The sequence below is a fragment of the Triturus cristatus genome, chromosome 6 (genome assembly GCF_964204655.1).
Source record: "Triturus cristatus chromosome 6, aTriCri1.1, whole genome shotgun sequence".
NCBI lineage: Eukaryota > Metazoa > Chordata > Amphibia > Caudata > Salamandridae > Triturus > Triturus cristatus.
In genome coordinates, this window is record NC_140589.1 from 1,185,527,530 (window position 1) to 1,185,543,513 (window position 15,984).

Sequence of the window (15,984 nt, forward strand, 5' to 3'; positions counted from 1 at the left end):
GGCGGGAAATTACTCGCGGTCGGTCACCTGACCTGGCGGAGGGATTAAATCTCTGTGCATCACGCTCGCGCAGCAGACGCGTGCTGTTAGTTAAGTCTTCTGCCCTTAACTATTGCTCCTTATACAATGCTTTTTGTATGCTTCTTGTCTTTTAATGTATGGACTGAAATTGTGTTGTTAAACTGCAGGCATACCGCAAACGCTCACTTTCTTCATCTCTGATGCCTCTGTATACACCGCTCACTCCCCGTTCCACCACGGTTTTCCCGCTTGTAGTGGAGGGAGATCGCGGTATAGTTGTTCGGGGCTAGAGGTGAGGGGAGGCAGGGAATTACGGGCTGTCGGTCACCTGACCTGGCGGAGGGATTAAATCTCCATGCATCACGCTTCGCGCAGCGGACGCGCGTGGAGGGCACGCCAAAGGCAAGCCCGTCTGCACCCGTCCGCGGCCGACTGGGGCCAGCGGTCATGACCCCTGGTCCATCGCCTCTTACAAGGCTGGTATATTCTGCAAAACAACTCTTGGCCCTACGCCCGGTCAGTAAATCTGATTGCATACAGCTGGCAGTTGACAACGTTGCTAAAAATACTTGTATGGGCTCTAACGGCTTCTTTGCCTACTCCCAGCCATGTCTTAGTACGGATAAGGAACTTAGTCCCATTACGAATTTGAATGATTCCCCCACTCAAAAGTTTGTGTTTCTCAGTCTTAACTGTCGCTCACTCCCTCAGCATAAAAGAGATATTTTTGATCTTCTCCTTGAGGAACTACCTGACGCTTTTTTTCTCACTGAGACTTGGCTTAATGAAAGTTCTGGGCCTGATACTGTAATAGCTCTACCATCCAATTACGCTATCGTTAGAATGGACAGAGCTACCGGTAAAGGCGGGGGGATTGCCATTATTTTTAAAAAACACTTTCAATGCAAACTTGACCCAGTGGATTTTCCTAACTGTGAAGCCGCGCTCTTTAAAATTACACTGAATCCTAAATTTACTTTCTCTGGCCTATTGGTCTATCGCCCACCTGGCCCCTCTACCTCTTGGGTAACAACTCTGCCTGGCCTTTTATCTCCTTTATTCTTGAGTTCTACAAATTTTTCACCAATTGGTGATCTAAACTTACATTTGGAAGATTGTTCTAACCCTACATGCGTCAATTTTATTTCAGATCTCGCTGCCATGAATATCAATCTGTGTAATCCTGGCCCCACGCATGATGCAGGACATTTTCTGGATCCCATTTTCTCCAGTCTATCCTCTATTAAATGTGTACCAGCAACACCTATTACTTGGTCGGATCATTTTTTACAAAAGTTTATAATTTTGCTCCCATCTACTTTTACGTCCTTACTCCCCTCGTTTATGATGTCTAAAAGAGACTGGAAAAAAATTGACTCAATTGCTCTGAATAATCTTCTCAGCTTAAATGTCCCTATTTCTGACTCGCAGGTTGACGTAATGTCCAAAAACATTCATACCTGGCTTTCTGAAGCTGTCGATTTGTGTCTTCCTATGACTAAGAAAAAATTGATCTACCATTGTCTCCCAGCTCCTTGGTATAACGAGACCCTAAAAATTGAAAAATCTAAATGTAAAGCGCTGGAAAGGAAATGGCGAAGAAACTATGCGCGAGATCTTAAAGAAGTCTACAAAAAATCCAAAAAAGTTTACCACAATTTATGTAAAACTGCCAGAGCCACCTACGTTTCCAAAACTATCACTGACGCCACTAATTGCCCTAAAACACTTTTCGGCCTAGTAAAAAATCTTGCTGGATCTGAAACCATAGTAAATCCTTTGCCTTTAAATAAAAATCAGTGCGAAGATCTTGCTCTTTTCTTCACGTGTAAAATTGAGAAAATTCACCTGGAAATAACCAACTATTCTTTGTGCCGATCCTCACAGCAACAACCGACTACTATGGCCTGTTTGTTGCTGTCTTCAAATTTGGCTATTGCTTCTACGGAACGTCATACTACCCTTCCCCTGTTAGTTTCCTGGCCCCCTCTTAATTTGAGTTCCCTTGGTACTATTCTTGATAAAATTAAATCTGATTCTCCTAATGACCCATTACCCATCTCCATTCTAAAACAACTTGGCTCTTCCCACATGCATGTTATCCTGAAAGCTTTGAAATCTTCCTCACATGAGTCCAAAGTCCCTTCTTCTTGGAAACATGCAATGGTTGTCCCTTTGTTAAAAAAAAACCTACTGCAGACTCTATGGTCCTTGCTAACTATCGGCCAATCTCCCTTCTGTCTGTTTTTTCCAAAATTCTTGAAAGACATATCCATTTCCACCTCTCCGAGTTTATTGAGACTAGGAAAATCCTCCATCCTTCTCAATCTGGGTTTAGAGCGGGTTTCTTGACGGAGACCACTCTACTAGGGGTCACTGAGAGACTACACCTTCACCTGGATGCCGGATCCTTTTTGGATGATCGTACCTTTCAGGTTTTTTCTGCTTCAGACAGCTCTAATGTACACTCGTCGCCCTTTGGGGTACCCCAAGGCTCTGTACTAAGTCCTTTGCTTTTCAATCTATACGTCAGGCCTTTAGCGGACATTGCCGACAAAGTTGGTCTGACTCTCTTTACATATGCAGATGACTCTCAGATCATCTTTTCACTTTTCAACCCTGATTCTTGCTCCTCCTCTGGTCTTCAGATGGGTCTCCGACAAATTGCAACATGGATGAGCCAAAATTATCTGAAGCTTAATGGTAATAAAACCGAGGTCTTAATCCTTGGTAAAAAGAAAGACCTTTGGGGGTCTCTCCACTGGCCTGATGAGATGGGTGCTCTTCCGCGGCCAGTAGATCATGTCCGTAACCTGGGTTTTTATATCAACGATTCCCTGACGATGCACCATCAAGCAGTCAAGGTCACAGCCACTTGTTTTACCATTCTAAAATGGCTTAGGAAGATCCTTTGGATGTTACCTAATGCCACCCAGAAAACAGTAGTCCATGCCCTTACCACCTCGCGGCTGGACTACGGTAATGTTCTTTTTCTGGGTGCTAGCAAGGCTGTGACTCGTAGATTGCAACTGGTGCAGAACTCAGCAGCAAGACTCCTTTGTAGGGTCCCCAGGTTTTCTCCCATCTCTGGCCACCTTCGAGATCTACACTGGCTCAGAGTTGAAAAACGGATAAAATTTAAAGCACTGGGTTACATGTTCAAGATCAAGTGGGGCTTAGCACCTGAATATTTGCACACTCTTGTCTGCCCCTACATACCTACTCGCCATCTCCGCTCTGCCACTCTTGAAAAATGTTCAGTGCCTAGGTTCAAACTTGCCAGAATGGGTGGCAAATCCTTTTCGTTTCTCGGTCCTACCCTTTGGAACACCCTTCCTCTTGCTATTCGCAAGGAAACCATCCACACCCAGTTTCGTCGTTCATTAAAAACTTGGTTATTTAATCAATAATTCCTTTTCTGTACTGTTGGCTGCATCCAGTTCCGTCCAGGCACCGGGAAACCCTTTTTGGGTAGCTGTTGCGCCTTATAAAGGGAAAAAATAATAAAATAATAATAATAATAATAATATACTCTTAAGTGTATTATAACCTCGCGGTAAATGTTAACTTTGGACTGACTGCACGGACACATGTCGTGTTTGGTGTCAAACACTTTTCTGGCGGCAGGGGTAGAATTCCACCCTTCTAGAGTGAGAGACATGTTCACACTGGTCTACCTGGAAAAGACTTTCTAAAGCCCTGGCATCACAAAATGGATACGACTGCCACAGACACGGGTCTGGCCTCCTGCTGCTGACCGATCTCCGGCAGGGGAGGCCTATAGGTTTCCTGTCCCAGGGAGGTGTAACAGGCAGATGTGTATTGGGGTTGGGCGGGAGCACTCCCTGCTGCTTTGAAGTCCTGCACTGGGGGCACACTTGGTGTACCCTGTGCATAGTCCAGTTCAAACTGGTTGCAGGATGTCGTCCCACCTCTTGTGGAAGTGGGTGCGCAGTCAGTTTGAGACCCCCAGAGCTTGCATCTTGGCTGCAATGGCCCGCCACACAGCCTTACACTGGTGTACCTTGAGCTGCAGGCATGGGAGACAAGAGGGGGAAATGATCAGTGACACAGTGTTATGTACCGACATCTATCAGTATAGCAGCAAGATACAAACTCATCACAAATCCAATGATATGTCAATCAGAGACTAGAGTACATCTCACATGGTACATCTGCATGGGAAAAGCTGATGTAAATGCATGCAGGTGTGAGGGGGAACACAGTCCCTGCACATCTCACACACAAGCAGGATGCCAGCACCGAAACACCTATGTAACCTGCCCACATCTCCAGTCCATTGTTGGGTTGAGCAACATATTCATCATATATCAACCTGTGTCTGGGGGTGGACTCACTGTACAAGACTGCACAGCCCCCAATGTACCTGCCCTGTGAATAGATAACTGTGTCATGATTGTAACATTGAGGGACATGATATCACAAATCCAAAATCCTCATCACAAGGCGGCTCGTGTGCAATCTACAGTGCTGAGATGGCCCATAGATGGAGAGCAATGAGAAAAGACTGATGTAATACTCTGTAAGTGAAGTGATGTGTCCTTGTCTTTGTGGGCGGGGACTGTGCTGGCCATGTGGGCCCACAATGAGATGGATTACAGGGGCACACACAGCCATTCAGCCAAGCAATCACTGTCCAGACTCCTGCATGAACAACCTTCTGCATCACTGTATGGCTGACAACACGACACAGTTCACTCATACATACATGTGCAGGCAGGGAAACCAGTGGCATTGGGTACACACACATTCCCCCTGGAGACAGCATGTTAGGCAGTGCATGACACAACCCCACACTCCCAGGCACATACTGCATCAGTCCAACCACATGTGTGCCCCCCCTGCTCTACCCCCCACTGTTGAGGACTTACCACGACATTTGGGGCACCATATAGCCTTGGGTACTGTGTGAGCACCTCATCCACCAGGACCTCCAGCTCCTCGCTTGTGAAGGGACTGGCATGGATCTTCTCTGTCCTTGCCATCACTGTGGACATGAGACAACAGCAGCGGAATTGGGTGGTGAGCGGTCTCAGGCAGCAGTCCCTGGAGGCAGCAGCAGGTGAGGGGTCTCTGGCAGCAGTCCCTTGGAGGCAGCATCAGGTGAGGGGTCTCAGGCAGCAGTCCCTGGAGGCAGCAGCAGGTGAGGGGTCTCAGGCAGCAGTCCCTGGAGGCAGCAGCTGGTGAGGGGTCTCTGGCAGCAGGCTCTGGGAGCAGTGGAAATGTGAGGCTCACTCCCATACATATATAGCCCCCTGGGGATGTTTCAAAGGTGCCAAACTGCAGCAATTGGTGGTCCATGTCAGCTTCTTTCAAATGCATCCAATGACCGCCTCCGCGGTGGCGGAGCACGCCTACTGCGATTTTCAAAATTGCATCATGCCACCGCAATCAAGGTTCCCATTGGCTGTAAGGTCATGCTCCATGGCGGTGACATACCGCTGGGGTCCGGTGTGCGCTCGCGTGATGGTGCATCTTTCAAATGCATCCAATGACCGCCTCCGCGGTGGCAGAGCACGCCTACTGCGATCTTCAAAATTGCATCATGCCACCGGAATCAAGGTTCCCATTGTCTGTAAGGGCATGCTCCATGCCGGTGACACACCGCTGGGGTCCGGTGTGCGCTAGCGCGATAGTGCATCTTTCAAATGCATCCAATGACCTCTCCGCGGTGGCGGAGCACGCCTACCGCGATCTTCAAAATTGCATCATGCCACCACAAACATTTAACCACGTGTTCATTTTGGACAAGGTCTTTTTTTAAGGTTCCAGTAGCAGAGCCTTGGTGCTCCAAGAGGGGGATAGCCGGGGAAACAAAGAGGATGCTGACATCTTAGGGAGGGGGTTAAAAATGACAGATGTTGCAGTACTTGAGCGACTGCAAGTTGGATCTTATAAACTTTCAAGCAACTGCCTGTGTTCAGCATTAGCGACAATCATTGAAGAAATGATGAGTTCCCTTGAGGCTCACAGAAATGGTCCCAACCTCTAGGTGCTTTCTGAAGCGATAATGTTTTGGAGTACGTAAGACCTTTGACTAGGTTGTACACGTGGGATCCAAAAATCGGTTGAACTTTGTAGAGGCCTTTGCCTCTCTCATTCCATGAGGACAGATCTTTAGAAGCTGACATTTTACTTAGCAACATTTGTGTTGTCCCTCTGTACTTTTGACTTATATTTTTTTTACAATTCTTCAACAATGATGTCCGCAGATGGTGGTGATTCTTGAGGTGCTGAAGGGTGTGGTGTAGGCTGTTCAGAGTCAGGGGCATATAGAGTCAAGTTGTTTTAAATCATTATGGTTCAAAATGTCTTTAATCTCGGCAACCAGGTGCTATATCTCATTTTTCCTGAAATCCCACATGTCGGCCGTAGACATCCCCATCTATTCCAGCTGCTGCTGTGTTAGCGGATATATCTTATGGACATAATCCATCAGTTCCCATTTAGGAGGCTAACAATTAGTGGGATAGCTATGCCCAAGAAAGAACCTATTAAACATTCTCACTGCTTTACCAGTTTCATCTTAGAAATGAGGTCAGCCCTTTTATTACTGAGCTTCTTGATAAGGTGGTGCTTTTTCTTCAAAACACGGAACTGGCACTCTGATTTAGGGACATTACCTTTTTGGCTATTTAGGGGGATTTCTGAAATGGAGCCGCTAAATCGAATGAAGCTGCACACAGGATGGCCGTTCTTTGCTGGGGCTAGCTGTGACTAGCATTTTAGGAGGGCTAGATTACGGCCTAGATGTGCTGACATGATCAATACCGGGTATTATAAGGTCTAGAATGTAAATGTTATGGGAGACTCTTTAAAGATTCTTTTTATTGGCATTGGGCTTGGTTTTGAGTATGTAAGTGAAGGGGCGATCGGGTTGGAAAATACCAACACGCAGTCTGTAATCTTCTAGGATACTGGAATTTAAAATTATACCAGTAAGTGACCATGGGGTTTCTTTGTAACATTGTTAAGTGCTTCCAAGAAACACTGGGTGTTTCTCGGTACATCTGTTTAGCTATAATTGATATCTGTTGTTTGTCTCAAGGGTTTTTCAATAAAATTCGGTATGAGTTGTTAAAAGCTATAGACCAACTACTCTTACCCTTGTTAATCAAGTTCTGCATGATGTAACATATGCTTAAATTGCTATGATGTGAATATTGAGTAAAAGCTTTCTCTATGTCTGGGTGATCCCCAACTTCACTCATAAGATCATCTACAATCATCATGTTTACAAGGCCTGTAGGTAACAATGCATCGTCGTTGAGTTTATTCATTATGCCTTCTATAAACTTGATGTGTGGGAACCTTAGGGATAGTTCGGTATAAAGATCTTGCCAGCACGAATAAAGGCAAACAATATTGTTAGGGGTTTGGGATAAAACACTGGGAGCGTTTTGTTATAGTATTTTTATACAATAGCTTTTAACTCAATTCGAGGGGCCTGCTAAAAGGCAGGAGAATGGGTGCTACAACCTGGTGTCCATAGTCGGTGTTGCAAGACTATAATGCACCTTATGGTAGGGTTTACTAGTCTTCAGTCAGGACCCTTTTATCAAAAACTGCTTCTCAACATTTTATGCAATGGGTGGGTTGTAATTTCTCACAATTTTTTGGACCGGGCTATGCTAGTATTTTTTACAATGATTGTTGAAGGGCCGCTGGAGGTAGAGTATTTGTTCACCAGATCCTTTAGACTGTCACCATTGATTTTGATAGTGTTGTTTATATTTATGGTTATGCCTTTGACTTTCATACATACTGCATTGTTGGAAGTTCTGTAAGAATAGTTTTTTGGGCCGGGTGATGTGAACTTTACTATGTACTCATCCTTTTCTAGCTTGCTGATCAAATCGCCTAGATGATCACTGAATTGGGGATCTTCGTCCCCTAATTTGCTCACAAAAATAACAGAGACAGTATCGTGATACAGACACTGGGGGTGACTACGATAGCGGGCGGACTCGAGTTTGCCAGCCATCATTGTGGTGACTGGGACCACCCACCTGTAAGGTGGCGGTCCCACACCACAGATTACGATGCAACCGCCACCATGATGGTCGCATCCAGGCCGTTTAACATTGTGGTGGGTGCTGCTGACTGCAGCACCACCCGCATTGCTAAACAGCCATTTTGTGCATTTCCCTGCACTACGTGGTAGGTACCACACGGGCCTGCCACTTAGTACAGGTAAATATAGGGAGGTACCCTTGGATACCCCACAGTGCACCCCCAACACAAGGGGGGCCCACAACGGGCCCCCAAATGCAATGCCTGCCAGCCTGTGAATGGCGGTTTCACCACCATACACTGGCTGGCGGGGATGCAGCATTGTAATTTGGTGGACGGTGCCTAATAGGCTACACCACCATTTCACTGATGCTGACCGCTTCGCCAGGCAAACAGAACAATTGCCTGTGGCAGAACAGTGGTGGGCTGTCTTCAAGCCCACCATGGTTGCAGTCCGATTCGCCCCGCCATCCTAATTTGGCAGGGAGACAATTGCTGTCCAATGGCAGAGGGACCGCCACCGAACTGCTGGCGGTGGCAGACCCTCTGCCATCATAATGAGGCCCACTGTTCCTGAAGTTTGTCCATCACATAGTAAAGCTCAAAATGAGTGTGAGTGGTTTCAAAACACGCTATGAAGATGTTTATAGTGCTTCAAGTTGTGGGCTACTCTTTTGTGTATTTCCAACACAGTGCTGCGGTTTCGTCATCGATAAACTCACAGCTGGGCACCTCGCACCATGGCACAAAAAGATATTTAATCAGTTTGTCAGTATCTGTGATGATGGTCGTGTTTGACAAGTTTGTACGCTGCGCAAAGTTTCCCTATAAGGAATTGAGGCACAGCTTGGACAGCTGTCATCTGGCGGGGTTGACTTCTATGAACTTGCGGCTCAAGTTTATTCCCTCGTGAGTGTAGTAATCATTGATGTATTTTTAATTTGAGGCCTTGTCAATGCACCATTCTGGAAACCCTGATGCTTCCTGCTTGTCTCTGAGAAATAAGTTAATATACTCAGAAAAGAGTTGGGTTGTAGTCCTCTCAAATTGCCAAATTTTGTGTATTTTTCCTAGTCAGAATCCTTTCTCTAGGGCCACCTGTACCTCAATGCTACACCAGGTCTCGTGAGCACCTTTGGGCATCAGTGTGTCTCCTCTTGCTAGTCTCTTTACTTACAGTGCATGATCAAAAGAGGGGAACATTAGCTTAACTTAGACTCTCTATGGATGTACAGGGAAGTAAAGCCTCAGAGGTGGGTAGACATGACATTTAACTAACCCAAAGGATTAGTGTATGGCTTTAAAGTCCCTATATATGATGCTGGGGTGACCCAAGGGGTATAACTTCATTTTGTTTACAAATGGATACAGACTTGTGAAATCATAGTAATGTATTTTCTCACCCTCTCCCAGAGCCCTGTTCAACTGTATAGTGTTAGTACGACCCCAAATAAGACATTGTGGGGCTCTAAATGTAACTCATTGCTCTTAATGAAGGAGCAGAGTTCCGCATCTGAAGTTAACATATCTAGCCACTCATGCTCCCACAGGGATCTCAAAACAAAACCACAGCTTTCAACATGTTGTGCCTTTAACAGAGTACGCCTGAGTAAGTGTTCAACTTTGGTGCCAAACAGCCTAATAAAGTTGTGAAGTCTGTGGCAGTGGGGACAACCATTGTAAAAGCAACCATTGTATTCAAATGCCATTGGCATGCCATTAATTACAGCGTAGTCATCTAGAAAACAAGGGCCCACACAGTATTCACCACCCTGCAAGGGGTGTTGTATGAAGAAGTTTTTCTTGTCAGAGACGTACATGAGCCATTGAATAGAGGGAGTAGAATAACGCTTCTGTTTACCGTTATAGAGGTCAGCAGCACTAGAGCTATGCTTTCAGGATGTAAAACATGTGCTTGTAGATAGACATAAACACGGAAGTCAGTGTGACATATTGAAAAGGGTCAAAGTACTCTATTGATTTTGTCATCTTGGTAGTATTGGGTTTCAGAAACGTTTCTCGTTTTGTCATCTGTAACACAATGTCTCTGAAGAGATTGCAAGCTTTTGTCAAGATCATTTCATCTGCCTGACAGTAAGCTTTCAACTCAGTTTGAAAATGAACCTTATTTTTGCAGTTTCATCATACCAATGTAGAAAACTCTCTTTCTCTTCAGGCATTATATACTCAACATTGTAGCTGTCAGGCAGAGGCATGGGACCCTCATAATTTTGATTCACCCAGGTGTTAAAAAATTGGGGGAAATAATAATCTTTACAACATTGAAAACTGAAGGCTTTTTGCAACTTGCTCAATTTCATTGGCAGAAAGTATCTATGAATCTTATATGTAAAGGTACATCCGTTAGCAGCATCAGTTTGGAGCCCTTAAGGGATGATTTCTGCAGGCATCTATTTATGAATCATATTTTGCAAAATAAAGAATGAGTCACTGGCTTTTGAGTTATGGGCCATTAGGGTATACCATTAAAATGTTGTCTTCATGAATGTGCTAAGGAATTCATTCATGTCAAAAGGGCCTTCAAACTACCAGTTTTCATCAGAAGTCATATGGTGTGCTAAAATATAGTTAGGCTGGCGTACTCTGGTCTCTTGGATACACTCTGTATCAAACACTGAAGTCTACTGGTTTGGTCGGAGGCCAGCCTTTAGTCATGTAGCACATGTGTTCTGTTCCCCGAGGAAAAGACGCCTTACACCGGGGCATTTCATACATTTGCATTCATGATCGATGGCTGTTTAGCGCTCGCAACCTGCACAGTCTGTTTTAGGGATGCACTGAATAACACCAGTGTGTATGTTCAAGCAGTTTTGCGAACAACTGAATAGATTACAACTTCTGATCCGCGATTACAATGCAGCCGGCTCTTTGACACATTTTACAATGCATTTCACGCTGATAAGCTGTCTTTATGTTGTAGATGTGATCGCAATGTGTGCACACCTACTTGACTCCTAGAAATCCCTTTAGGTTCAAGATACCGTAAAAGTGATTTTCATGATGGAGAATGTAAACCGTCTCACTTTTCCACAAGCTTTCCGAATGTGAAGAACTTCCACCATCCGCTGTAAGAAAGAACTTTTACTGTGACTGTAAAATGGTTCTCAAAAAGACTCAGTTATCCAAAGTCTACCAGTCTGTTGGGGGTATTTCAAGTGCGGCATGGGCTTCAACTGCTCTAGACAGGACCACCACGTCGGTAGTTCTGTGATCCATTAGTAACCCAGCGATGCTAGCCACCAGACACGTGTTGGACGCATTGGTGTTAAAGTTGAGCAGCCAGTGCTGTTTTTTTCAATGACTTTACTGTAAAAGATAATCTTTAAAGGCCTGACAATACCCCCTCGTGACCCTGAACAATACGTGCGACTATTCTAAAGGTCCAAAATGCTGCTATTTCTGCATTACCCTGTAAACATTTAGAGAGGTTTACTAAAAATTCTACAGTGTCAAACACATTGTGGGGCGTTCTTCTGGTGAACAAGGAGCTGTCAATACCCTGCCCTTGGAAGCGGAGCTGAAAGTAATAATTTTGCCCCACGTCGGGTAACAATCGCTCCACTAGCGTTTGTATGGCCCAGTGAATAGCTGAAAGCCCATGATCAGATGAGTTTAGGCATTCTAAGTTAACAAACCTGAATTCTTCGTAATACTTAGTAGCATTAACTTTCTCTACATATTACTGGTACCTTCTGACCCTCTCTAAAAACACCATCTCTGTGGGCTTGTGTTGGATGTTAAGCTCTCTGGCGAACCATTTTGGGGGGCTGACTTTGAGGCAGTGTATTTTTAAGCCTCCTTGTAACACAAATTCTTGCTTTCTTTAATTTACTGATTAAAATCCTACCCTGCTTGGCGCTATTATCCCACTTTTGTTTCTTACCGGCTCACCCTTTTTTTAGGCTGCCCCCTAGTGCCAGTTTGAATTGCCTCCGGAGCATTTGCTAAAGATGCCCTTCCTGATTCACCGGCTACAGCTCTACTTCGAGACCGTCCTTGTGTTTGGTGTATCTGGGTCTCTCAGCTTTGACCCGTGAACACTTGAAATGGCTGGAGAGCCTGAATCCCTCTCCTAAATTTGTGTTTGGGGTTCAATCCATGCCATTTTAGGATACGCAGTATTTGGAACTTTTAGGCTCGTCTGTAGGGTTCTAACTTTGATTTGGCCATGCGGACTCTGAAGAACTGTCGCGCTTTAATAAGGAATGTCTTGTAATTCCTTTTATATTTGGACCTATTGACTGAGGTATTAATAAGGCTGGAACCCGGCTCTTTAGCAAGCGGTGCAGACTTCGTCAAGATGAAATAACCTCTACGTCTGCAACGGCTAATTCGCAGGATTATAACACCTCTCTACTACACCTTTCTACCCTCAGGATTATCTCACTCTGTACAACCTTCAAGTGTCTGTTCTCGGTGTTCAGATTAGATTTTAGTTTTCTGACAATCTGGTTATGTCTTTGACATATGACCCCAGTACAGCTTTTTGGGCTAAAAACCCATATTACAGGGCATTATCTGTGACAGTAGGGGTGGGTTGTATATCACCCTGAATCTCTCCAAGGACCGCTCACTAGCTACTCCCACTAACACTGTTCAGAAGGTGTGGAATTGGGGAGATCAGACAAAGCGGTTCCCAATCCGAACACCCTGCTGAGTATCCACCAACTACTCCTGAGGACGCCTCGCCACTATACTCTGTTTCAAAGCTCTGATTATGACATTCGCTCCGTCCTGTACTGCTGTTAGCGTATGTTGAGGTAGGTGATGGAGGTTTTACACTTGACGCGGGGCTACATGAGAAGGAATACTGTGAGTGGCTGTAGTGCTGGCTGGTGTCGCCACTGACCCTATGCCACTCAAAAAGACACAGAATCTCCAGCCATTTCTCACCCACAGAGACAAGAGGACCTAGCAAGGTGTAGGAGAGTGGCATCGACTGCATAGTTGCCCCCAACTTTTTGCTGATGTTTTGACTGTTTTCTGACTCTAGCCAGGCTGTGGCCCTGATATCCAGGACCCCAGCCTATCTGCTTCCTCTCTAAACTGATGTGAGTACCCTAGGTACATACCAATTGGATACTGAGGACACCCTATCAGCCCCTTGTAGATGGTACCCTAGGTACCCAGGGCATGGGTCCCTCAGAGGCCTACCAGGGGCTGCAGCACTTATTGTGCCACCCCTGGGATAGCCATACAAACTGGCACCACCAGACCACTACTGTAGTCTGGGTAAGGTGGTGCTTGCACCCCTTACAGGGATATAGGTATCCTGAATCCCACTTAATACAACACATATATCCTCATAGGTCACCCTAAGGCAGGCCTTGCTAATCCTACAAGGCAGGGTGCTGAGATATGTGTGAGGGGGAACCCCTACCTGAGTAGGGCCCCTCTGCAACCTTCGTAAAACTATTGCTGGGTTGTTTGTAGTGCAGCCATACCATATACTCTTAACCGCATTATAAGTAATCGCGATAGCGTGATAACTTGAGAGTGGCTGCACAGAACCATGTTGTGTTTGGTGTCAAACATGTAGGAATCCTACCCCCAATCCAACCATGGGAGTGAGGGCATGATTCCCCCCTGCTAGAGGGGCGATATGGTAAAAGCAGCAGATTTTAGACACCAATTTAAAAGTGCACACGTAGTACAAAATAGATGTTACCCGCCACCCACACGACTCTGGCTGTCTGTTGCTGGGCAGAACTCCAGCCACGGCAGCTGGACAATAGGGAGCTTGTTGCAGGGAGGCTATGTGGAATGGAACTGGGTGGGTGCACCATAGGATGTCTTTCAGACTTGCACGTAGGCTACTTCTGCATACACCACCTCAAACCAGTTCAGGGGCATCCTGTCCCCTGCCCAGGCGGGAAACCACACAAAGGGGAGAGGGTGTAGCCACCCTTTCCCGCCAGAACTCTCATTGGTGGGCTCTGATCTAGACACTCCCCTAATCCTTGGATAAAGGTGAAAACAGGGTCCCCAGAACCTCAGATTAATCTTGGACTTCACAGACTTGAACCTTCGACTTGCTGCCGCACAGCTGAATGAAGAAATCTCCCTTGGCAGGCACCTGAAACACTGCAGGTGACCCAGTTGGAACTCCGCTGCTCCTACAGACAACGAAGACTTCTGCCTACCTTGAGGTGGGTTTCCAGGCATCCCAGAGGCCAGTGAGTGTGCACAGCAAAGCTCAGCACCGTGGACCCTGTGGGTGCTGAGATCCCCAATACCCCAGGACACCGGCCACCTCTTGCACAGCACACGACCCCGACCAGTGGGGAAGTTGTGCTTTGGCCCATTATTGAGCCATCCTCTAAGCATCATCTGTGCCAAAGATCGATGCCATAGCCCGCTCCGGCGACCCAAGGGCGCATCTTTACGCACGCCAAATTGCTGCCTCCCGCGGTCCCTTGTCTCTCGACTGGTGGGCCCTAGCAGAGGTCAATCTTCACTTTAAAGGGCTCCCTTGGTTGCTCCAGGCCTGCTCTACAGTCTCCTTGCTGGAGACCTTGCTCAGATCTCGTGGGTCTGCACCAGTAGCTGTTTTGTGATTCTTGCGTGGGTTGCGGTTGCCAAAGCTTAGTGGATTCAATCCAGACACTAATACCGCAGCGACCCTCATCCTTTGTGGGACAGTGGCCCTCCAGAAGCTGGCCTTCCTTGAAGCCTCCTGGACCCTGTGGCTGACGATCCAAGCTACCCATCTTCCACCTGAAAGCACCCGACATTGAAGGGCTCTTTCTCCTGAGCCCCCTGGTCACTGTGCCGTGACCCAGACTCTGTCTTCTCTGCTTTCAGGTCCTTACCTTCAAGATATACATCTTCAATCTGCACGACATCGACAACGCTTCACGCCAGCAGCAGTTCTTCACCTTTTTCCATTGAAAACGAGATCGTGACCCGACATCGAAAACGACCTATGCACCCGGCTTCCCTGGGGCAGGTAACAGTGGTACCTCGGTACTGTCGTGGGTGTGGGCCCTCCAAGAGCTTAACTCTAAGCTGCTGAACTTGAACTCCTGCTAGAAGTGTTTTAATTCTTGCAATTTCCAACTGCGACTTTCTCCATAGGGTTTAATGGAGATCCCGACAGTAGTTTATGCCAATGCACTCGTCTCCCAAGGGCCTCCTTCCTCACTACCTTGGGTGGTTTCTTAAGGGGCCAGCGACCCTAAGTGCCCTAGGCACTGTCTGTAGAATTGTCGTGGTTCTTATACCACTTTTTTAATATATGGTTTGGTCCCCCCCTGGGGCCCTATGATTCCAGTGCTATTTATTGTAACTATCAATGCTTGATTGAATTGTATCTTTACCTCCAGTTTCATAAAGAGACTAGTGGGATTATTCTTAGAATAAATACATATATTTTAAATATATACCTGTGTGGACTACTCTTTCATTTGGTTATTCAAGAGGTTATCTATGGTAAAACAATAAGCTTAACACTCCTTCAAGACCTAGCCTGAAGGCTGCTCTCCACAGCTACCACTAGGATAGCTTTCTTTAAAGGTTGTCTTTTAACCTATCACCATAAGAGTCGAATTGGACTGGTGCAAGGTGTCCCCTATAACTAGTGGACAGCATATGCCAGGCCAACTTCTCACACAAGGGATGAAGCCAAATGAAAGATATGACGCTAACCAAAGAGAACCTCATAGCCTCATTGGAAGACTTCAAGAAGGAGCTGAGGCAGGAGCTCAAGACAGACCTAGAGGGCTCCCTTGAAGCACTCAACTCCGACATTCAGGGCAAGCTCGTGCCCTGCAGCAGGAAGTCGCCTCAGTTGGCAGACATACACTGGATATCGAATCCAAAGTGCAAGAACTAAACTGCAGAACGAAAGGGATAGAAGAGTCGACGAATTTGCTCCACGAGCAACTGCAAGCCACTGTCTTGAAATGT